Source organism: Pogona vitticeps, chromosome 3, assembly GCF_051106095.1.
Source record: "Pogona vitticeps strain Pit_001003342236 chromosome 3, PviZW2.1, whole genome shotgun sequence".
NCBI classification, from domain to species: domain Eukaryota; kingdom Metazoa; phylum Chordata; class Lepidosauria; order Squamata; family Agamidae; genus Pogona; species Pogona vitticeps.
In genome coordinates, this window is record NC_135785.1 from 230438597 (window position 1) to 230462415 (window position 23819).

Consider the following 23819-nt stretch of genomic DNA (forward strand, 5'->3'; position numbering starts at 1 on the left):
TTGTCAGTAATAGAAATTCAATTCGTACCCTTCTCTCTGTGGCATCTTGTGCTAACCTCAGGTTTGTCCTTGACATTTTACTGCCTGTGGCAGAGCAACAAATCGTGCCAACCCAAAGAAACAGCCAAACAAATATACTCAGATACCTCAGAGGAAAATAGTCATGTGTTAGTGTTAAGAGAATGAGGTAGTACAGTCTTCCTCTATACTGGACTCTCCAGTTATATGTCAGCCCACAATGAATCTGTGTGTAATACCCCAAGCTGGCCATAACACAGAAGGCAGACAACATCATGCAACCTCCTCTCTCACTCCTGGGTAGTAAAAATCGATTAATAATATATGAAATAACTAACATTCTGAGTCATTAAGCCAACTTTAGACAGAGGATATGATGGTAATTCTAACTGAAATGGTGGTTCAGCCATGGACACCACACCCATGGAGGAGCATGTGATATTTTCATACACATTCTCTGCCCATAAATCTTTCCTGCATTTTGCTTCTCTTCCCCTTCATTCCAGGATTACTTCTTGGCTACAGACATGGCAGGTGCTGGTTCTGCAGGTAGACTTTGCTCCATAACATGCAGAGAAATGTAGAAATTGGCCTTCTTGCTGGAACCCATAACATGCTTGCTGATGTACTGACTTTTTTTGTAGCATGAATTTTTTAGATACTTTTCTGATAGCAGGTGCTGTTTCAGACATACTACTTGCAATGACGTCTTATCCTATCTGAGTTCACTAAACAACCCGAGAAGGGCTTTTTATTAGTGGTAGGGAAGTCATTGTTCTGCCAGTACAAAGTAGCACCATGGTGGCATAGAACTGATTATGAAGAGTGTCTTCTCCAGGAAATGCTTTTCTCTTACTCTCTTGGCCCTATTCTAAACATCTCAGCCCTTCTACTCTACCTATTGATGAGGGGCTCATGGGGTAGGACCTTTGGGACGTTTCCCACCCCAGAGGACAGGAGGTCAAACCCCAATAGTTACAGGAAATTAGAATGAGAATATTGGAGGGGAAACGGGATGGCCTTGGAATGGAGGGAGATGCTCTTTGTGGATCTGTCATCTGTTACCAAGCAAACTACACACACCACTGTCACGCAACATGTTGGGTTGGAAATCCAAGTGCAGAAAAATGAATGAGGACATCCTGTGGTGGCTTTTCTTACCATGTATTGCCACTTTTATAGTGGGATGGAAAAACCTGACTGGGTCTCAGGTCACTGCATATAGTGTGTGTCCTAAGGATTGTACAATTTTCAGTGGCATGTCCTGTTTCAATAGAGCGACACAGGATATAACTGCCTACTGATTCTCTCCACAAGATAGAGTTTGCGTCTAAAATACTTATACATCCTTTACTTGGGTGCCCAATGAACTTGCAGAATAGCTTTTAAAACTGCTGCCAGTGATGAACCAGACTATCCAAGGAACAAGCTTTTATACGCCCTTGCCTCACTTCCCAAAGCGGTGAGATCTTCCAGGGCTACAGGGTTTGGTTTCCTTTGGATGAGGGAGTTACAGCTTCTTCATGAGATTTGATTTATTTACTAATTTGGGAGAGGAAGATCATGAGGTGAAAAAAACATTTTTCTAAACAAAGGAGCCTGAATCAGAATTCCACAGATAAAATGGTGTAGCCTCCCCCTCCCCGCTTCAAATGTGTTCCTAGTTCCAGCTTAAATCCGGCTAGACTTTCAGTCTCTTTCTGACTTTCAAATCGAGTCAAAAACAGATTGTTTCTCAAACACAGATATCTAGAACACTCATTGTAGCATTTTTCACTGAATGATCTAAAAAAAAAGTCTCCAAAGATCACAGTAATTAAACAGGTATATGCAGGCCTTAAAGTAACTACATTCCAAGTCATTTAGAACTCCTGCAAATTAAAACTAGTACCTTGGACTAGACTCAGAAAGTTACCAGATGCAGCACAGAAATGGATGATGAGGTGTGTGTACCCAGCCCTGCTTAGTAACTTAACTAAAATTGCTGTTTTTTATATATTGCTGTTTAAATTCCTGGTTTTTTTATATTGACTGTAGTTTCTGAACTGTCTTTAAAGCAGCCCTGGATAGAACATACTAATGTAGTTCATACAACTGGGTGTACATAGGAAGCCGCCATCCATATTCCAAAGGTTAACTGGTACCTCACTGCATGAATTCAGCCTTCTCTGATTTAGTATCTTGAGAGGACTAGGGATTACAATGCCCAACATCCCCAGCCAGCATGCTGCCTCTGACTACTGAGAAATGCAACACTTCTGGTGAGTTCCAGACTGGGAAAAACTTTGCCACCATTTGTCTTTGATGGGCTGTGGAAAACATGGGCTATAAGATGATCTTTGTGTGAACAATGAAGTTATCCCCACCAGCCAGGCCGGTAACAACTGAATGGGCCACTGCAATAATTAATGGGTCTCTCCAGGAGGGCAAGGTCCCCCTCGCCCTCAAGGAGACACTCATTAGGCCCATTAGGAAGAAACCAAATTTGGCGGCGGATGAAATTGGCAATTATAGGCCGTCGTGTGAACAATGAAGTGTGTGAACAATGAAGTTATCCCCACCAGCCAGGCCGGTAACAACTGAATGGGCCACTGCAATAATTAATGGGTCTCTCCAGGAGGGCAAGGTCCCCCTCGCCCTCAAGGAGACACTCATTAGGCCCATTAGGAAGAAACCAAATTTGGCGGCGGATGAAATTGGCAATTATAGGCCCGTCGCCAATGTTTCCTTCCTCAGCAAAGTGGTTGAGAGGGTGGTGGCAGATCAGCTTCAGGCGCTCTTGGACGTAACCAATGCTCTGGACCCATTTCAGTCGGGCTTCAGGCCGCGCTATGGTACAGAGACGGCACTGGTCGCACTGTTGGATGACCTGTTGAGGGAGGCCGATGGGGGCAACATGTCCTTGTTGGTCCTCCTCGACATCTCAGCTGCCTTTGATACCGTCGACCACGGTATCCTCCTGGGGAGGCTCTCCGAGTTGGGAGTCGGTGGCCTGGCACTTGCCTGGCTCCGCTCCTTCCTGGAGGACTGCCCCCAGAGAGTACAGCTTGGGGAGAGGGTCTCGGCCCCATGGAATCTCAATTGTGGGGTTCCACAAGGGTCGATCATCTCCCCAATGCTGTTTAATATCTATATGAGGCCGCTGGGCAGGGTCATCAGGGGGTGTGGGGCATCGTGTCATCAGTATGCTGATGACACACAGCTCTACATCTCCTTTACACCAACTTCAGTGGATGCCGTCCGGTCCCTCCAGCGCTGCCTGGACACTGTACTGGAATGGATGCAGTCAAATGGATTGAGGCTGAACCCGGACAAGACGGAGGTCTTGAGGGTGGGCGGCCCTTCCGTCAGCGGCATAGGTGACTCCCTCTCCTTTGGGGGGACGACCCTTGCCGCAAAGAGTGAGGTCCGCAGCTTGGGAATACATCTGGACCCGGCGCTTACCATGGAAACCCAGGTGGCGTCCGTGGTCCGCTCTGCCTATTTTCATCTATGGCGGATTGCCCAGCTGCGACCATATCTTGATCGGGGGGCCCTCACTACTCTAGTCCATGCGCTCGTAATCTCGAGATTAGACCATTGTAATGCACTCTACGTGGGGCTGCCTTTGAGGCTGACGCGGAAACTTCAGATGGTCCAGAATGCAGCAGCCAGGCTCCTTAGTGGGGTGAGAAAACACCAGCATATCTCCCCCACCCTGGCTGCTTTGCACTGGTTGCCCATCCGTTTCCGCATTGACTTCAAAGTGCTAATGATCACTTATAAAGCCCTAAACGGTTTGGGACCTCAATATTTGGCAGATCGTCTTCTCCCACCCAGATCTACCCGGATCACCCGATATAGCCAGCAGGGGCGGCTGAGGGGTCTGACGCCGAGAGAGGCCTGGAAGGAAAAAACAAGAAACCGGGCCTTCTCGGCGGTGGCCCCTCGGCTGTGGAATGCCCTCCCAACAGAAATTCGGCTGGCACCCTCGCTGGGTGTTTTTAAAAGCCAGTTAAAAACTTGGTTATTCAAGAAGGCCTTCCCTCCAGTCAATTAAGTCTTTTTCTCTGTTTCTCTCTCTTTTTTGGCTATTCCATCTTGGTAATCCTCTCTTTAAATTAATTGTTTTAAATTGAAATATGTAATTTTATGATTTTATATATTTTTATACTGTTTTGTTTTATTTTGTAAGCCGCCCCGAGTAGACATGGTCTAGAGGGGCGGGGTAAAAATCAAATAAATAAATAAATAAATAAATAAACGAGGTTTCATATTTGACAGAAAAAAATTGGTCTACAGTACTTGTTTTGCCCTGAACGAACAAAGGATCATGATATAGCAGTCAGAAAGCCAAACTGTAAATCAGATATTTCCATGAACTCTGGTTGCTTGGCTTGCCAAAGAATATTTCAATTGTTAACTTGAAACAGTACATTTCTATATAATTCAGGAAGTTCATGTAGACAGCCTTCATTGATGCACTGCTCTGTTTCATTTCAGTTTGCTTTTGATAAGAATTTACCAAAAGTGATATATTTCGTTGTACTTGGGATGGAAAAAAACTGGGATTTTTTTTAAAAAAATGAATATGGAAGAAATGGGAACAGCTAGACTATTTCATCTAGGTATAGGGCTTAGAGTGCTCAATTCTTGAGTGTCTGGATTTGAATCCTTGTCTGAAGTCTTGTTGCTTAGTCACAACTAAGGTAGGCCCATGGAATCAATGAAATTTACAGAGGAGTAGAGTAATCAAATTCCGACTGATTCAATGGACCTACTCTAGTTGCAACTTACTATGTTAAGCAACAGGATTTCAGACAATGTGCATTCAGCTTGTTAGTGTTACCTTGGAGCTGTCACTCTTTTTTTTGTCTGAGAGTCTCCTCACCTTTATAATGTGAATGAAAGATGGATATAGTTCAGGGGTTCCCCCACCCCATGGTGGAAACAGTAATATGTATTAAAGTTGGCCAGTGCAAATTGGGGGGGGGGGATTCACTATGGCTCATTTTGAAGCAGCCAATGAAGTGATGTAAGAATGTGTACAATGTGCTCAGTTCATGCTGACCATCTTACCACACAGGCAAGCAATGCTTATTGCCATCTATAGCCTTTGGACCCTCAAACAGGGCAGCCCCATGTGGAATGCATTGCAGTAGACCAATCAGAAAATTAACAGAGGAGTACCATGGCAAATATTCTAGTTCAGGCTACCATTGGCATACAGTACAGGGTTATAAAACATGAAGTGTGGTCCAGTGTGATTCAGCTTTGTTGGAGTTGAGAGATCAAGACTGAAGAGCTAAATTATGCTTTATTTCCAGATTTTGGATGGTAGCCTTGAACAGATAAATGCAATATATCTAGACTTGTTTGCAGCTTTTCCTCCTGCTAGAGTATTTTCAAAGTTCTCCACAAGACACCAGTGGGTGGGTCTTTAAATAGAAGCCAAGCCTTAAAATGGCACCGATTCTATTTTCTGCAAAGCTGTTCCAAGGATAGAGAGCTGTGAAGTGAGCCAGCTTGGTAAGTCTGTGTTGACATGTTAAAAAAAAAAAAAGACAACACTTAATACGAAGGTCAGACAGGAATGAATTGTCTCAAAGATGTTTTGTGACTGAGAGGAATGTCCAGTTCCTAACAGGGAAATGAAAGGAAGCCTAAACAAGCTCTCCATGTCACCCATCGAAGGGAGCTCCTGTAGTAACCATTCCTATGGTTTGGGATCGTTTTGTAGTGTTCCAGGAGACAGCAGGCACCTGGGAACACTCTGCCGTGAGGGCTTGATTCCTTGACAGCTTTGGATGTTGGCCTACACAAGCAAGGCGGGAAGACAGGGAGGCCTTGTCTTTCAGCAAAAGTGCTGTTTTTCAGATCACCTCCAGAAATGAAAATTTATTAGAATTAACGGAATTTTCATTCTTCTCTGAGTAGTAAATATTTTTTTTAAAAAAAAAAAAACATTTTTTTGGATATTAAGCATTTGCAACTCCAGGAAAAACTCACTCTACATGTCAGTGGTTTGCATCAATTGATTTCTAAAAGCTCTTTAATAGGATGGGGAAATTTGTGGCTCTCCAAATTTCACTAGGCTGCAGTTCCCATCAGCTGCATCCAGCCCTGGTCACTGGTGAGGGATTGTGGGAGCAGCCGTTCATCAATATCTGCATTGGAGGTCCACAGCTAGGTCATTCAAAGTGCTGGTTTTAACCCATGAAGCCCCAAATGGCTTGAGTCCATGTTATCTCATGGATCATATCTAGACATGGGCAATTCATATTCTTAATCCTTGGGCTATGAATACAAAGTGCAGCACCACAGGTGCCACAGAGCTCCATGCCCTCCCCCCAGTACTGGCCAGTCCACTTGTTGCAGAGTGCATGCATCTGTCATAATTGACATCATGCCAATCATGAAAGTAGCCTAGGTGACAGTTTCCCGCCTCTCAACACAGCCGACTACTTGAGTGGGGAGACTCTTTATCTTGCCTCCTCACAGGAGTGGTCGGTTGCACAGCGAGGCGGGGAAGCACTGGTTGGGCTACTTCCGCAACTGGTGTGACATTGATGGCAGTGGATGTGTGCACTGCGAGATGACCAGTGAGTGGACCGACCTGTCCTGGGGGAAGAGAATGGACCTCCATGACACCTATGGTGCCATACATTATGTTCATATTTTCAGAATTTCCAAATACCTCATGTCTAATCATGTCTCTCTTTGTGAGCCTGCCCAGATATTAAGCTCATCTCTGTTGCAGGTGTGTTTGGTGGAGACAAAGGAGAGGGCCTTCTCTGTTGCTGCACCCAGAATCTGGAGCTCCCTCCCATAGGCTGGCCCCATCTTTGCTCTTTTTTTCAGCAAGTAGGCAAAGACCTTTCTCTGCACACAAGCTTTCCCTGAGTGACTGGCTGTCTGGGAAGGTTTTTTTAAAGGGAGCGTTGGGCCTTGTTGCTTTGAATATGCTTTTAGCATTGCCTTTGTTACCATTTTTAGTGTTGTGTTTGTTTGATTCTTGTCAATATGTGTATACTTACTGTTTTTACAGACATGGATGCCATGCTGAGTTTTTTTTTCCTGGGCTTTCCTTTTGTCTCCTGACCACATGGCCTGGGGGTGGGGCCTAGGGGTGGGACTTCCTGCTGTAAAAGAGCATGTCCCAGGATCCTGGACTCTTTTCCCTAGGAAGCTGGGCTGAGGGCGAAGGCCAGGCCAAATTTTGTATCTTTCCTTAACATGGTAAATAGAAAAGCCAATTAGATTTGCACAAGCCGGGGAGTTAGGAAAGTTTTAAGGATCAAATCATACTTTTGCACTCTTAAAGAGCAGGCCGGGTAGGTGGGGCTCGTCAGCCATGGAAGGCAGCCCATCTAGGAGAAGGAAAACTCCGATTTCAAACCTCCACTGCCTTGTGGCTATATCCACCAATGGAAAAGGCTTCAGGAGTTAACCTCGAGGCAAAATCCGGAGCTGGAGTCCCGAAGGCAGCTCGTGTCGTTCTGCCAACTCCTGCGACGTTGCTGGAACCAGTCGTATTGGCTCTTGCCTTTCCATTGGACCATTTCAGCAATGTGGAGAGGGGGGATCTGCTGCTTGGGTAACAGCCTATCCTCCATATTACCTTACCCGGGCTTCATGCTCTGGAGAGGACACTCCTTTATTCAGAGCATGTTACCATAGTCTCTCGAGACTGAAGGATGCCTATGATGACTGTTTTTAGCTTTTAAATATTGTCTTTTAACAATGTAAGCCGCCTTGGGACCTTTTTAAGAAGAAAGGTGGGGTAAAAATATTTTGATGACGAAATAATTATAGCTGTTCTAACAACCTGGAGCTGGCGGGGAGGGAGGAAACATTTTTCTGGTTTCTAGACAGGCAGTACATAAACCCAGCAGTTGCAATCCTTGCCATCCCCATGAGGGCTTCCATCCACAGGTGTTGTCATTACAATACAGCACATAGCACACCAGTGGGGAGTTTCTCCAGACCTGACACAGCTGCTGGGGCTTGTGGAAGGTTCTCCACCTTTTCAACAGGAGATTTCACCCCTGCTCTGCAATGTTGCTGGCAAGATTTATCAAGGAAGAAGGCTTGTGAGTTATAAGGCACTCTCTGCTTACACTGGCTTCCTCCCCAGTCCCTTCTCCTTGTTCCTAGCGTTTGGGTACAGAGACATAGTGCAAGTGTAATACACATGCAAATACCTTTATGCTAAGCCAGAGAGTCCTGGCATCAGTTGGGAATGGTTGGAGATGGGTGCCCAGGCTTTCAAACTGCACATGTAAATCAAATTTTCTTCTCCATTGCCACTACACTGAGATGTGTCTCTCTGCCTGGAGACATGAGGAAACACAGCCTTTCCTTAAGACTTTGTGCAGCACCCAGACATCTAGCAACTCTGACAGGCTGTCCAGCTCTGCTTTATAGCCTTGCTACAGTTATTGTTTGGACCGGGTAAATGTTCTCATTGTAGGCAGTCTAGACAGAATTTAAAAGTCTACTTGTATGTTTTGTGCCACCATTCCATAGTCCTTTAATAGGCGCTTCTTTCTTTTCCTTGTAAACCCAAAGAAGATTCAGAAATGTTTGGGACTAATGACTGTTGGATGGTTCCATGAGCGGTCTTTCCATATCCCGAAAACTATGGGCCTCCTTCCTATGCTACACTAGTATCCAGACTTATCCACCACTTAGTAACAGCAACTCCTTCTCCTATAGTCCATAAAAGTAACATTTCCAAGGTCTCTAGATCACACATTAGTAATATAGATTGTGCATGCTTGGACTTGTGCCTGCAGTAAGAGCATGTAAGCACTGTTGCCTGCCAGATGATTCCCTAACACACTGAGGAGCTTTATGACAGGAATCACACAATCAGTCATTGGTGGGTAAACAGGCCACTTGTTCAGACAGGAGAATGGAAGAAAACACTGTTATCATTTCATGACTTTGCTTTCCAGAATTTCCTTTGTGCCAATCAATCAATCAACAAACAAAAAATAAATAGTCCCATACACGATAACAGCATTCTATCTGTCCATCCAGAGTTAGATCTGTATAATAAGGAATTATTTGGGGGTAGCTTTTTAACAGGTAGTAGAACGAACAACATTTAATAATACTTTTCAAAGCTCTGAGATTTAACCCTCATATACCAATTTGGGACATTTTGATCCTAGGAGTCATCTTTTGTTCCAGAATTCTCGAAGAACTTGACCTACATATTGGAAATTCTACAACACAATTAACTGAAAATTGAGGATAGCAATTTTGGACTCCAACTCCCAGAATTCCATAGGCAGCATACCATAATATGTTTTTGTTTGTTTTTTAAGGTGAGAAAGGTACTATGCTGTTTTTTTTGGTGAACCATATTACCAAAATGTAGAAGTGGCACACTCTGTTATTAGTCTGCCTCATTTAGAAGGCAAGGATGGGGATTCTCAGTGGATTCAGGAAATGCAAGTTGTGTATGTTCATCTCATAAACTGACCCTGAAGTTGACCTTACTACTAATCCTCAGCACATTGAAATTTCCTTAAGTTCAGGGGGAAAATACTTCAATTTGCTAATTGCAAGGGTTTTTAAATTTAATCCTTGCAAATAGGAATTTAAGAGAGGGCTTGTTGACTCCAGCAAAAGTCATGGGTCTGGCACCTGCCGAAAGGTAGCCAGCTGGTGGTGACAGCCTGGACTTGCTTGCATCCAACCAGGAAGAAGTCTGTAAACTGTTTCCTGAGTGACAAAGAGTGGACTAGTTCTGTCCTAAGAAGAGATGCTCAAGTGCCCCTGTTTCTTTCCAAAAGAAAACAGACTATTTTTAAAAACTCCCATGGTTGTCGTTATGCACATCTGCAAAATTCATGTCAGTTCCAGGTTTCCAATCTGGTCACGTTCCAAACTGGCCTTCACTTTTAAAGCAAGGAACAGAGTCTTGCCAGACCAACAGAGGTGACTTCATGTTTGTGGGATTTCATAAAAGGATAAATGACACATTTATTCATTTTTGACACAGTCTTTAAATTCCAGCACCAGCTAGGATAGGGGCATTTTTAAAATAATGCTTGTAAATGAAGGATGGCAAAAGAAAATGGGGCAAAACTTCCAGAAGTTAGGATACAGTATAGATGTCTAGCAGAGATAGCCCACAACTTTTTCTCTTACCCTCTAGCCTTCCCGAGCTGGGTTAGGGAAGACAGAACTTTCCATCATCTCCAGCAATCATGGCCATCGTCCAGCACATAGAGCAACGTCTCTTATGCAGAATAGGGTGGAGATCTCCATGTTTTCTGTTATATGTGCTATATTAACTAAGACCAAGTTATTAATCAAGAAGTGGTTATCATCCCAAAGGGCTTGGTAATGAAGAGAGTATTTATGGAAATCTAAAAATGTGACTTCATCCCAGACTTTTTAAAGAATACTGTATTTCAAGTGCAAACACTAAACTAAAGAAAAGCACTTTTAAATTTGTGACTTTATGCGTATAATGGAGCAGGCCTGAATTTAGAGTTTAAAGTAAAACATCTGTTTTACACCATGTACCCCTAATGCATATCAAGCTGTCCTCACTTATTTCAGCCTGTGTAAACAGCCTTATATAATGACAAATCTCCATTCCACTACATACACATTAGATTAAAAAAAATAACTTCCAGAGAACAAGAAAATCTAAAACCAAATAATTCCAGCACTGCTAAAAGATTGATAATAATCGCAGTTTATACTCTGTGGATACAACAGGTATGAAATAGGAGAAGAATTATATTCCCGAAACCCTGCATATCATGTCTACTGATGGACAACAAAATATTTGTAAACTAATACTGTGGGTTTCTTTTCCTGTATGGATTTGGTGATTGTTTCCAAAATTGTGGGTGATTTTGAGAAACTTAGTGCTACCAGGCTGTTAGAAGAAGAATGTAAATATGCAAGAAAAACTTTAAAATGCACATAGTACAGTGCTAACCATTTTTTGTTCCACTCAGTGCTGTGGAGTCATGGACATTACCACAGGCAATTTAAAAAGCTCGAAGCATTTTATTAATTTATTTTATTTTATTTATACCCTGCCCATCTGGTCTTGCGGCCACTCTAGGCAGCTTCCAGATACATAAATAAAAACATACAAATATACACAAAGATTATAATATCAGTTAGTGAATTAATTAAATTATTCAAGATGGCAAAGAAAAGAACGAAAAGGTAATCAAGTATTGACTGGAGGGAAGGCCTGTACGAAAATCCATGTTTTTAGCTGGTTTTTGAAGATACCCAGCGAAGGGGCCGCACAAATCACCGGAGAGAAATTGTTCCAGAGGCGAGGAGCCACCGCCGAGAAGGCCCGGTTTCTAGTTCTTTCCTTCTGGGCCTCTCTTTTAAGTGGGAATTTATCACGAAACTTCATTAATTGAAATGATGCCCAGCAAATAAGTATTAAGGACAGAAAAGTAATAAAACACACACAATTGAGAAAGCATCACTCACGTTATTGTTCTTATATGTTATCAGGTTGCCCCTGATCCATTGCAATTTTATGAATGACTGATCTCCAAAATGTCTTGTCTTGAACAGCCCTCTCAGCTCTTGTAAATTCAAGGCTGTGTTTTCCTTTTGGGAGTGAATGCATCTCTTTTCCTGCTGCCTTCAACATTTCCCAGCATTATTGTCTTTTCCAGAGAATCTTGCCTTCTCATGATGTGTTCAAAGTAGGACAGCCTCAGTTTCATCATGTTTGCCTCCAGAGATAGTTCAGGCTTGCCTTGCCTTAGGGCCCACTTATTTGTATTTCTGGAAGTCCAGGGTATCAGTAAAGTTGTTCTCCAGCATTATATTTCAAATGAATATTTTTTTTCCCTGTCAACTTTATTTACTGCTCAACTTTCACATCCATGCATAGTATTTGTGAAAACTGTAGTGTGGATGATCTTGGTCTCTACTGACACATCCTTACACTTGATGGTCATTTCTAATTCCTTCATTGCTGCCCTTCAGAATCTTAGTCTTCTTCTGATTTCTTGGCAGCAGTTTCCCTTTGGATAGAATTGCTGGATAGCTCAGTGGTTTAAGCATCTGGTTGGGAGTTCGATTCCCCTTGTGCTTCCTTGATATGGGCTGGATTTTATGATCCATAGGCTGCCTTCCAGCTCTACAGTTCTATTGTTATTGTTATTGCTGATGATTGATCCATAGTATACAAAAATCTTAAAACTTGAATATATTAGTATTAACAAGAAAAGAAAAGTATGGGTTGTTACAGGTGATCAAGGTAAAAGAAATAGGAAAATATATGCAGGAAGATGAAGATAGAATATTGATAGATATTGATAGAAAAAAATGTTGGAGTTTTATTTTGGATACAACACAACATCATTGGTAAGAAAATCCAAATTATCCAGCCTCCAGTAGGGGAGGAACAACAAGAAAAAGATAAACTAGTGTTGCTGTGTTGGAGACCCTTTTGCTTATTCTTCTGAGTGCAGCCCTGGATTTCTGTCCCAAAATCCTGCCATGATGGCACGAATGAGGAACAATTAGAGACAATGCAACAGAGGACATAGAAAGTTGGATTAAGACTCAGATGACCAGAATTTAAATCCATGGTGAGCTGTGAGCCTCAGTCCGTGACCTTGGGCCAACCATACTCTCTTAAACTGACTTGTGAAAACAAATGGAAAGAGGGCAGCCATGTTTGCTTCCTTGAGCAACTTGTTAGAAAGGATGAATTCTCTTTCTCTCTCTCTCTCTCTCTCTCTCTCTCACACACACACACACACACACACACACACACACACAGAGAGAGAGAGAGAGAGAGAGAGAGAGAGAGAGAGAGAGAGAGAGAGAGAGAGAGAGAGAGGTAATTTCTGCAATTCTGCAAGAAAATAATAGAAATTGGAAAAGTTGCTTTTGGGAACAGCGCCAGCTTTGGGATGTACTTCGAAAAAAGTAACTTTTCCAATGCCCAGGAAAGGGAGGTGGTTATAAAGATTCTCTATGTATTTTGATTGTGGGTGTGCCCTTATTATGTGATTATGGCCCACTTGTTTTTAACCAACATAATTCTGTTATGATGTCTCTTTGTAAGCCTTATATGACCTTTATATATGCAGTACTCTTTTAGATATTTGAGTAGGTTGTTCAATACTTTCCTCACTCACTCATAATGAAATTTCTGGACGTTTAACTAATGACTTCAGTGGAAAACAGAGGTAGGCCAATCTTCCATACTTTTGTAAACCCCTATTCACCAAGTCAGTTTTTTTTTAATTTCTCTTTTTTTCATCGCCAGAGCTTACAGCAACATAACAAATCTCATATATGCAACCTGGATTAAACACAATTCCTTAGCTTTATGGAAGTGTCTAACTAAGTTCCAAGATAAATGGCATTTTAGATACATTTCTATCGGGTTAGTACTGAAAGGTTTTATTTTATAATGATATATTGGATTTTTTAATGGCTGTTCACCCAAAAGTTATTTATTTGCTTATTTACCTATTATTAAAAGATAATGCAACAGTAAGAATAACAAACCATTTCCTTTTCTGATAGTTAGTTATGATGGAAGGGAGTAATTTTGAAACCACATAATAACCTCTGGTACCTTATAGCTAACCAGGGCTAACCTTGCCTGGGGCAAGCAGCAAATGGTGCTCCTTCCCCTGCCGTATGAATCATGGTACATAGAATTCAAGGCCAACTGAGAGAGTGACTGCACAGGTATTTATCCAGTTGTTCAGTCCATTGTGGAGAAGAGCTGGCTTCCTTCTTTTGCTGGCATTCAGACGATGTAACTGCTGGACTGAATCAGTCTATCCCCAAGAACATTCTTTCTGGGTCCCTATCTGGGGCTACTCTTATTTAGATTCAGATAGGATGGCTCCTGGGATTTCCAGTGTGGTGTAGTGTTTAGAACGACAGACTAGGACTCTGGAGAACTGGGTTTGAATCCCCACTTGGCCAGGAATGGAACTGGGAAAATCACTCCTTATATATCTTCAATATATCCTTAAATATCTCACTTACTTTGAAAGCCCTATTAGGATTGCTATAAGTCAGTTTCAACGTGATGACACAGAATACAGGCTAGTTCTCTTTCGGTTCTTTTCCAGTGTATGTGATCAATTGAGAAATGGAAATGTTTCCCTTTACATCTTCCTTGCCTGTGGAGCAGGAGGGGGACAAAAAAGTGTCCTATTGGTTTTTAATCGTTGCCAACCAATGTAGCAAGTCAGCAATGCCTTTGACCACAATTAAAAAAAAACACCTTTCTGAGCATCACTGATACCTTAGCAACAATTAAAAAGAAATCCAAAATGTTATCCCTCTCCTGCCCTCCAAAGGATTGCTCAGGGGAAGTTTTCAGTCAAGTGGCTTCTGCAAAGAGAGAGAGATCTTCACTTTAAAAGGAAACCTTTGCTTTTAAAGTGCAAGTAGATCTCGACCGTGCTAAACAGGATCATGGGTTGTGTGGTTTCCTGACCTGAACCCATCTGACTGGGGCTGCTGTTACTGTGCTACTGAGGGAGACTGGTTAATTCCCCACAAAAGAAGATGTGTTCATTAAAGAAAGTAGCTACTGTAATAAGTTTGCTGATATGTTAAGAGCATTACAAAATCCAGAATTAATTTAGGAAGCAAACTTTGCACAAGCACATACAGAAAGTGACAAACCTATACTGTGAACCACAGAAAATGTTGAATAGGACATAACTGTATCAGAAAAAGAAAGAAAGAAAATCATTGTATTTATTACAATGATTGGCTGAGGACAATGCAATATGTTCAATTAAAAATCTGTGATGCATTAACTAATCTACCTACACTGTTTACAGTCTCAAATGTCTTCTCTTGTAGGGTTATTTGCCAGTTTGGGATATATCAAGGCCCCCAAAACTGTAAAGGACACTCAATACTTTAGTTGCAGAATGCGCTACAGTCATTCACGACAGTATAAGTAGGCAAGAATTATCTAAGGTAGCAGATAACCAGCTTCTATCAGATCAAATTGACTTCCTAGTAGGTAGCCAGCCTCCTTCAGAGCTTATAAACATTGTTTTCCTATAACACAATAGTGGTTGGGGGATTGTGGGAATTGTAGTCCAAAGATGATAGGACCAACTACTGTACAGTCATGCAGCATTTAAGACCTGGCATAGCTCACACATGTGCTTCTGCACCTAACTAACTGGGCTTAATGGTTTTATATTCATGCCTGCCTACCACTGATAACACGTATTACTTCAGGAGTAAAACATATAATTGCTTCCCGCACCCCTAATTATTTCATGATGATGGGCAGGCAGTCTCCAGTTCTTTCAGGGGAAGAGCAAAACCAAGCTAAAAATAAGAGGTGCTATATATAACATTATAAAAATATCTAAAATAATAAAAATATGTAAAATTTTATACTTAGTCAAAATGGTCACTGAGGGAGCAAAATGCTGTATTTAATGGAGTTTGATCTCATCCAGCAAGGATCTCATGTTCTCCAAGCACTTTACCAAGGCATACTATCCATCTGCTAGTTCAAGAAAGAGCTATGAAAATGAAACCACAAAACTCAGCTGTGTTCTCACATGTAAAAAATAATCTGTCAAATCAAGAGCTTGGATTAAAATCCAGAGATCTTTTTGGAAAGCACTTCCTGCCAGGCTTCAACAGAAACCAGCCTTACTGTAGCTTTTTCTAAATATCCATGTCTCCTTAGAGGGGACAGCAAAGAATGTTTTTTTCATAAACATGGCAGCTATTCTTATACTTAAAAGTTTGTCTTAGTTGATTTTCTTCAGAATACCAGCTTTTCAATTATAGAATTGAAACATGGAGGTGGAAAATAGAGGGAGAGAATTGGCTTCAAAAAAAGAGTCATCTGTAGTTGTATTTTATAACAGTTTAAAATTAATGTTCAATCAATTTGCCACTGAAGATTTAATTAGGATTGCTGCTGTGCAATACTGAAAAATAATGTCACAGGAGCTTGAAAGGTAGAACAAGCTTTAAGTAACTTTTCAACTTTTACCACAACTATTTAAAATGGCTACCTAGGTTTGAATTAACTGCTTGTGTTCATGATAATGGCTTCCTTCCATGCAGCTACATATGAAACGTGCTGTTGGTGACAATGAAAGTGCCTAACTATCTTGTCAAAAGCTTTTTGATTTCTATGAATGAAGCCACCCTTCATCATTGTGTATGTCCAAAATGCTTCAGGTTCCACAAGAGTATGTATTACCTAGAAAGGAATTATTAACAATAAAGGGAACATCATGTGTTAAAAAATTCCTATGTAAAAGTCATTGGCACATATTAATTAATGTAAAACCTATACAGTACAGTACATGGACAATAATTTGTAATGACTCCAGAGATGATTTTCTTCTTGTGGGTTTTTATAGTAAAACCATTGTTTGGGAAAGTTATTTTTTGGGCTGCAACTCCCAGAATCCCCCAACCAGCATGGCCATTTTTCTAGGTAAAGCCCCATGTTGGCAGTCATCATATATTATGATCTACAATACGTATCAAATTAATTCCTATGGGAACACGGTTTCCATGTAGAACATTACAGCCAAATCATGTTGTGCAGTTATGCTAAAGCAATAAATTGCTGTACATTAGGAGATCTCCATGGGCATTAATGATTGCATACTGGGTCACATGACTTGGCCTGCAACAGGTAATGCCTATGGAGATTTCTTAAACTCAGGCAATTTGCTTCCAAATGGTAGGCTCTTTGCATAACTATGCAACAGGAATTCACCCTTTGTGATTTTGTTGTTTAGTCGTTAAGTCGTGTGTCCGACTCTTCATGACCCCATGGACCAGAACACGCCAGGCCCTCCTGTCTTCCACTGCCTCCCAGAGTTGGGTCAAATTCATGTTGGTAGCTTCAATGACACTGTCCAGCCATCTCGTCCCCTGTCATCCCCTTCTCCTCTTGCCTTTACACTTTCCCAACATCAAGGTCTTTTCCAGGGAGTCTTCTCTTCTCATCAGATGGCCAAAGTATTGGAGCCTCAGCTTCAGGATCTGTCCTTACAGTGAGCACTCAAGAGTCTCCTCCAGCACCACAATTCAAAAGCATTAATTCTTTGGTGGTCAGCCTTCTTTATGGTCCAGCTCTCACTTCCATACATTGTTACTGGAAAAACCATACCTTTGACTATGCGGACCTTTGTCAGCAAGATGATGTTTCTGCTTTTTAAGATGCTGCCTAGGTTTCCTCCCGAGAAGCAGGCATCTTTTAATTTTAATTTCATTAGTATCCCTTTGTGATAATAAACCTCAAGTGAAACAATAATATCCTTTTGCTAAGATGTTTACCATGGGACAAGTCATGATTTCAAAATCAATATGAAGGACAGAGTGTTATAGTTGTACACTCATAGTAAGTGTTGACCTTTAAATGATTAACAGCCCTTTAAATTCCTTATTTGGCAGCTATGTTTAGAGTACTTTTAGTAGTTGTCCTTTTAGAACTGGCAGTAGCAGATTTTCAGTAGACTTCCATCAAGGAATACATATTCTGGATAGCTTTTTATGGTCTGAATTGCTTTCAAAATTGCTTGTTAACTGTGATTCTGTCCCATGTAAGGATATTTTCTGTCTGTGCAAGCTCAAACTGGACAAAGAACTATTGTATTGTGCAAGAGCTGGTCTCCTCTGGCTAAATGTTTAGGAAATTTTTAAATACTTCACTCATAGACATTTGCTAATGTCTTTCTGACAGACCATTTCATTAATTGAATGTATGACCAATAGACTCAGAAACTTTCCTGATGCGGGGTATGCCTTGTTTCTTTGTGGCTGTGTTCCTGGCAAAACATAATTCATGTGCTTCATTGTGAGGAAATTGGGTTTGTTTGGTCGTGTGTTGGGGAGGTGTTGGCTAGCAGTAGCTCTTTGTCCACCAAGGTTGGAAAAGACAATGAAACTTGTATTGCTGTCTGTGAAAACTGAAACCAGCTACCTCAAGCTGATTCTACTAGCTGCAGACTCAGTTTTGGAACTTGTTTTAAACAAGTCTGGCCTCAATATCTGTCCTTGATGATTTCTGGGACTTTTCCATTTCTCCTGTACCTCTGCTGCTCATCTTGACGAAGAATCCTGTAGGATTCAAAAGCTTGCTCATTTGCGAGATTTTAGTGGTCTAATAAAGGTACTCCCCACTCTTGTTTTTTAACTGTGTATAACAACCACGTGGCTTTTTTCCCCGTTAGAATCCAGATATTTTCTAAAAAGCTCTTGTGAATGCCACTTTATCCTATGTTATCATGAGTGTAATTTCAGAGAGTTCATGTAACCATATATTCTTTGAATCGGATCAGTCTATGATGGACTTATCACTGAAGTATTCTGTGTAATGCTGCAGTCCTATACCCAATCCTGCTAGTCAGGACTCAGTAGATGGTACCGTAGATATGTATACATATTTGTTGGCTTACCATTCAACAATTGTTACACTGAGTCAACTTTATATGAAAATACAAATTGGATTTAAGTGATAGGTGCTATATTATAATGAACAACACTTTTCAATGAATAAGTAATTCTGTATAATTCTCCTCCTCCTTCTCTTCTCATCCTAGTATTCCATATGTATTTTACAACTGTACTCAGTAAGTTGTACTTTGTGACATCTGACTTAGAGTTGTTGCATTTTGTGAGAATCCACTTACAACCAAAGGTGAAATAGTTTTAACTTAGATAATGCTGTATATCATGGCGAGTAAAGCAGAGCCCTCCAGATGTTGTTGGCCTGCAACTCTCGGCGTCCTTTACCATTGGCCATGTTGGCTAGAGCTGTTGTGAGCTGAAGTCCAATAACATCTGGAGTTCCATATTTTTGCACTCCATCATAGACATGAATAGCAAAGTTAGTATTTGTCATGAAAAAAGTTTAGCCAAAATGCCAAGCCACACCTAATCAATCACTAAACAAAGTGTGCTTAAATGCAAGATACATATTAGCTGAAGAAAATCACATGTTATGATAAACAGACGACGTTTGCCACTTTGGGGAAGAGTCCTTCTAGGAACATGATATTGTATCATTTAGTTTGACTCATAATGAGCCTTACCTCTGGAGACAAATGCTTAAGGTTGAAAGGTATATATTTCACATGCAAGTACAGCTGTGGCACACTTTTGTGGTTCAAGACTTTAAAATCATAGACTGGATTCTGATTGTTTTTTTAATGTGGGCTATGCATAACTTGTGGCTCATTGTAGCTAATTTATAAGATACCAAGGTGTATTTTGGTTGTGCAGTTGGGAGTCTAACTAGACAGGTGACCAAGATGTCCTTTGCATCAATTAGCTAAGGTTAGCCTCAGCAGGTTATGGAAATGTTACATGAACACCAATAGGTGTTCTCTCTGTGTACCTAGCAATTGGCAGAATGGGCAAGGAAAATGCCTAGCTTTATTTGAGGGGCTTACTGAAACTGAAAATCTGAGGGAAATATAACATCTGTGACTACAGATCAGTAGGTTCAAAATTAAGTGCCAGGACCACCACTGCTTGTTTTTCCAGCTGCTTTTTTTTGTCATAAAAAATTAAGACCCTAGAAATGAATGGAAAAAATATGCTCCGTATAGTTTTAAAACAGGCCTGACTTACTGAATCAGTAATCCAAGAAAATAAGGCGTGTTTCTCATTTTATCTGTGAGAAAATGGTACAACCTGATGAGGTGAAGTGCGGAATGAATTGGAAGGAGCACTTTGGCTTCAGATAATAATTTTACAGTAAGTTCCTTGTAGCATTGGTTGGGTTTCTAACTACTTAGAAATCAGGAGGACTTGAATGTCTATGACCACCCATTTAGTTGAAAGATGAGTCTTAAGTCTTCGCATGACTTTCATATTCATTTTGTGGTCAAATTCATTCACTTCCGTTCCTGTGTATAAGATTTTCAAAAAGAACATGCACTGCAAACTGGTCTGAAGCAGGGCAAATTTTAATTAGAGCCGTATGTTCCTGTCCGCTCTTTTGTTTCTTGCTTTGTCTCTGTGGGACCGGTGAACATGTGCCATCTGGAAAGAGCACTCCCTCATATTTTCTCAGTGCTGTTGCTCATGATATGATTCTGCCAATATGTACAGAGAGTTTCCACTCACCAGTATCAGGTTTGCTAATAGGAGTGTGCAATTCCTCACAGAAAATCTACATGGCATTTATGTCCATGATGGGATAGAACACACCTTACAGTAGCTGATAACTTCAAGGCCACAGGTGCTTCAACCCATGCAAACCTTTGCTAGTTATGAGTTAAACATCGGACCAGTGAACTACTTCCAGTTCGAGACCTCAAGTATGGAAAATTTAAACATAGGCAGAGTGCTTTTATGTCATTGTGGTATAATTGCAGCTGGAATTCACAAAATGGCAGAAAGAGTCCCAGGCCAAAGAGCATAGCCAGGGTCAGATGTAATATCCAAACCATAGTTTAGCTGTTTTGAATGGGTTGCTGATAAAGACACTCTCTCCTTTCCTTCCAAACAGCTGCTTCAGTTCCCTTCTCCATTTCCTGCTTTGAAGTGGGAGCCAATTGTGTTTTCAGTTAATCATAATAATCCCTGTCCAGACATTTTTAACAGCCTTTACTCAAAATGCAAGGAAGGGAGCATGATAGTCCCCACTCCTGCACGTACACATCTGTTTGAATTAGGTGGAAATCATATCTCTTAAAAAGAGAGCTTCGTCAACTCACAAAGACCGAGGCTAAAACGTAGGAAAATCATCACCTCAGCAGGGTTTCATGTAGTATGCTTCCAAACCAGAAATGAGAACCATGGTTTAAAGTGGTTTTCTAATCTGTCTTGGAGGAAAACTGTGGTTTGCACAAATCATACATTACCTGATACAGACATTAACATTAGATTTCTACATATTCGCGAAGGCTTTCACGGCCGGGATCTAATGGTTGTTGTGGGTTTTTCGGGCTCTTTGGCCATGTTCTGGAGGTTGTTCTTCCTAACGTTTCGCCAGTCTCTGTGGCCGGCATCTTCTGTCCTCTTGCTGTCCTCTGAAGATGCCAGCCACAGAGACTGGCGAAACGTTAGGAAGAACAACCTTCAGAACAAGAGCCCAGAAAACCGACAACAACCATTAAATTTCTAGTTTGCTTCACATGAACCAGGGAGTGAGACAGGGAATTAGAACATGCAGTGAAGGGAGGAGACTGTAGGAGCAAGAAAACAGAGGCACAGAATACCATTTTGTTGTTAGATCTAAAAAAATCATACCTTAAGAAGGGGTGTAAATAATGCAGTTCATGGCTGTGCAGGTTTTTCAAAAAACAAACAAACTGGAGAATCATACCTAAAAGACACGAGTCACCAAAACTGATTTTGGCTCCAAATCAAATTTCTTCTTCTAAAAACAGAAATGTTTTCTGGTCACTCGTAGTTTTAGTCTAAGGGGATGGTGCATCTGCTGGAGCATCCTGGGGCTGGAAAAATGGTTCCCACATCCCCAGAGATCCCCTTTGCCTTAGGTCAGTGTTTAACCCCAGTGCTCATCACCTCCAGCCAACTTGTCTATGAGCTAAGCTGGCTGAGATGCTGCAAGTTGTATTCCAACCAATCTGGGGGACCCCAGCCTGGAGAATGTTGCTTTAGGAAATACCTTCTTCTGTTTCTGAATCATGTAAGTATGAAAATGTATATAGAAAACATTATCATCGTAATTGTGGACACAAGTCATTTGGAGATATATGCGTGGAAGCACTGTTGATTCCTTGAAATGCTGAAGCATTTCTGTATTTTCAGTGGATCCTTTATTTATTACTTAAATACATATACTGTATATTCAGAGCTGTTCTAGAGCTGATTTTCTGTCCCACACAAATTAAACTGTCCACACACCCATGCTGTATTTTCACAGATGCTGAACTGCCTAACAAGAGGTACATTAAATGCTGGAGTTGACCAGCAGTTCGTTGTTCGTATTGATCCACCCTCTGTCTTCCCACTGGAACCATATCAACACTCAGGGCAGCTGGCGGAGATCAAAAGACTTTCACCACATCCTCTAAAATGCAGGGGAAATGTCATCAAGCCCACAAACTTCTAGACTGTCTATCTACATTCCCCCCCCCCCCAAAAAAACAGCTTCCCTTCTCCCAGGACGTTTAGAGAGCTAAGGCAGGAGCTCCTGAAATTTTGACACCCTCTGGCAGTTGCCTAATTTGCCTCTGTGTTTGGGTCTCCTCTTTGTGCATTGCTGATTAAATGGAAAACTCAAGGCACAGAATGTTTGCTTTTCAAATTAACTTTTATCTGTCTCAAGAAATGCCCCTTTCTTTTTGTTGTTCTGCATTGCCTTGGGGCCCTCCCAGACAGAGGACTGATAGACGTATAAGCAAATAAATTAGGCAGAAATTGGTTTTGTGACACATATTGATAAATACTCTAGCTCAGTTTCTGCTAAAGAACTGTTTTCAGACTGCAGTCTTATTTGTGTTTTACTACGTACATCTGAACACTGGGCAATATATTTCTGAGTGAATATACCCAGGACTGCATTGTCAGTGAAATGGTGTTAAGACTCTTCCTGGTGCGTCATATATACCATTCTTTTGTTGTTAAAGCATTTGATTTACCTCGGTTTACTGGGACATACTGAGATTCATGACCAAAGTGGATTTGAGGAGCTTAAAAACAACTGTCCAACCCCCGTCAGATCAACAGTGCTTTGCGTGCAAGTTCTGCATGTGTCTGCATTGAGTTAAAGGCAAGAAATGGGTCTCACAAATTATCTGGGGCAGCTAGAGTTGTACCTGCAAGCTCTGTTCCAGCTGTGTCTTCTAGATGCTGATGCTGCTGTAGCACCTCTGCCTCTACTGCCCAACACCTTCACTTCTGCTGTCTTCCCTCCCCTCTCTCCCTTGGTTTATTTTTTTGTTGCGGGGAAGCACCAGCAGCAGCAGCAGCACCACTTTTAAATGCAGGCACTAAGGATCTTTTAAAAAGAAAAAAGAGAAGTAATAAAGAGCATCACATGGTGTGGAAACACCAGAATGTGGAAATAGAAACCAAAGGGTTTGGGAGAAACAAACTTAGGAGGGAAAAAAACTATTTACACCTCCACGATAAGAGGAAACTCATCTGGATTTTGGGATGGGAGGTGAGTTTCTCCTGTTAGAATCAGAGTTTGCTGTAGAACTTTAAGGGATTCTAATGCCCTGTCTGAAAGAGCCCTTACTACTACTAACAGACACATGAAGTTACATGCATGCAATCTGCTGTCTTGCTGAATGGTGAATTCTGCCAAATCTATCTGTCTCTGTAAGTGTGTTCCTCTTCCACCTCCTGAACATTTTTGCAGCTCTGGTGAGACAGGGAGGGCGACAGTAAGATAATAAGCTGATAATAGTTTGGGACTCAGACAGTCTTTCATCTCTAGGACCTAGCTCTCTAAAGCTCCATTCTCAATGCCCCCCTTTTTTGCAATTCCAAAGGTGGAAAGAACCACAGAGCTACATCTGCATTTGAGCTAAACCTGAGCAAGAACTTTCTGACGGTGAGAAGTGAATGACAATGAAGTGGTTTGTCTCAGAAAGTGCTGGATAGATTCTGCTTCATTGGAGGCTTTCAAATAGAGGTTAGATCGCCATTCATGATGGGTGCTTGAGCTGTGACACTATATTTGATGGTCTTTTGGGTCTTTTGCAACTGTGGAATATTGTGATTATGTGTCTGACTATCTTTGTGATATCAGCAAATGATAGATACTTTTTTTCCCTTCCCTTTTGCACTAAATTTACTTGTGTACATCTCTCCAGCAACTGGCAAGCATCAGTTGTGATTTTAGGTAA

General features: G+C 41.4%; 1 protein-coding gene across 2 annotated transcripts in view; it reads left to right on the top strand.

Moving 5' to 3' along the window:
- Positions 1-23819, top strand: part of COL8A1 (collagen type VIII alpha 1 chain) — a 132228-nt gene that overhangs the window by 62899 nt on the left and 45510 nt on the right. Inside the window, exon 1 of one of the 2 annotated variants that reach the window (XM_072993859.2) lies at positions 8020-8090. The exons of the other annotated variant lie outside the window; for it this stretch is intronic. The gene's annotated coding sequence lies outside the window, so the exon portion shown is untranslated. Of the gene's footprint in view, positions 1-8019; positions 8091-23819 lie in introns of those variants that run through there. 2 annotated transcript variants of the gene reach the window in all.